Raw genomic sequence first — 1,803 nt, 5'->3', positions numbered from 1 at the left:
TACTTCCCCCCTCAGACTCCCCTGACCACTACCTCTGCCAGATCCTGTCATGTGCTAAAGAGAGAAGACAAAGCAAAAACGGCAGCCAGCAGAAAAACCACTTCTCATCTTGCCCAACTTCTGAATCCCGAATGCTAAACCAGAGTCCAGTGGTGCTATGGGCTGTGGTCAAGCCCCCAGCCCAGCCGTGATGCATGAGCAGAGGTGGTGTGGGTGTCGTACCCATGGTTACAAAGCAGCACACTGGAGGTATCGATGGTGTCTCAGGGGCATGATCGCAAAGCCTGCTCTAGAAGCCCTCTTTCTTCAGACGACAAAAGATAACAATACAATCACACCTTTCCTTACAGTCCCATTCTGAGCTTACTCTCTGATCACCTTAACTGAATGTGAACTCCCATTTTAAACAAGCTCCTCCAAAAGAGAAAATTGAGGTCCACCAAGGTCAGTGATCGGCCTGAAGTCACCCATCAATAAGGGTTGGAGCCAGAATTACAAGCAAGAGGAGAAAAAACCATGTCTAGAAGCACAGATTTAAAGATGGCTGTGGCATGTCAGAACATGAGGACCTGGTGGCTCTAATAACCAGAGGAGCCTCCAGTTCAGGTCTGGCCATGGTGGAGCAGCTGGTGGGGCGAGGGGCCACTGCTTTGCTTTTGAACCCGCCCAACTCCGATGGGAAGGCCCAAGCCAAGAAGTTAGGGAAGCACTGTGCCTTCGCCCCAGCTGACGTGACCTCCAAGAAGGCCGTGCAAGCAGCCCTGACTCTAGCAAAAGGAAAGTTGGCCACGTGGATGTGGCAGTCAACTGTGCAGGCATTGCAGTGGCCATTAAGACATACGACTTCAAGAAGAATCAGGTCCATACCTTGAAGGACTTCCAGCAAAGTTCTCAATGTAATCTCATAGGCGCCTTCAATGTGATCCACCTAGTGGCTGGTGAGATGGGCCAGAATCAACCAGACCAGGGAGGCCAATGTGGGGTCATCATCAACACTGCCAGAACTGGCTGCATTTGAGGGCCAGGCTGGACAAGCTGCTTACTCTGCTTCCAAGGGGGTCATAGTGGGCATGACACTGCCCATTGCTCGGCATTGAGCTCCCCTGGGATTCCCAGTGATGGCCACTGCTCCAGGCCTATTTGGCACCCTGCTGCTGACCAGCCTCCCAGAAAAGTGTGCAACTTCTTGGCCAGCCAGGTGTCCTTCCCCAGCCACCTGGGTGACCCTGCTGAGTATGCTTATCTGATTTAAGCCCTCATCGAGAACCCACTCATCAATGGAGAGGTCATGAGGCTGGGTGGGGCCATCCGCATGCAGCCTTGAAGGCGGAGGACAGAGAAAACAAATGTTCCTCTGCTCCTCCTTCCCCTGGAGTACTGCACTGCAGCTTGGGAGGAAGTCCAGTAGCCATTTTGTAATTCTGCCCAACAGTCACACTCTGTGCCTAATAAAGTCCCTATTTTTCACACACACACACAAAAAAAAGGTACAAACAAACAAAAGAAACACAGATCTAAATACACTGTTGAAAAGAACCATATAAGGAGTATCCAGCACAGAGGCTGGCTTAGAGCAGGCATCCAAAAATTATTTCCTTTCCTCCTATAGAAGAGTTAAACATTCTGGTCAATTTGTGGTTCTCCCATATTGCAGGACCCTTCTAACAGCAGAAATCACCATTTCCACAGAAGATTATGGCAACCACAACAACAATAATACTTGCCACTCTTTACTTAATGGCCATTGTCTAACCAGGTATCATTCTCAAAGCTTTCAATACAATGTAATCCCAACCAACCAAA

The 1,803-nt window shown here is 49.6% G+C and overlaps 1 pseudogene; it reads left to right on the top strand.

Annotated features, from left to right (window-relative positions):
- The first annotated feature begins 551 nt into the window (after window positions 1-551).
- LOC118530824 (3-hydroxyacyl-CoA dehydrogenase type-2 pseudogene) lies at window positions 552-1,324 on the top strand (annotated as a pseudogene).
- The last annotated feature ends 479 nt before the right edge of the window (window positions 1,325-1,803 follow it).

The sequence above is a fragment of the Halichoerus grypus genome, chromosome 5 (genome assembly GCF_964656455.1).
Source record: "Halichoerus grypus chromosome 5, mHalGry1.hap1.1, whole genome shotgun sequence".
Lineage (NCBI taxonomy): Eukaryota > Metazoa > Chordata > Mammalia > Carnivora > Phocidae > Halichoerus > Halichoerus grypus.
This window is presented reverse-complemented; position numbering and strand designations above follow the sequence as displayed.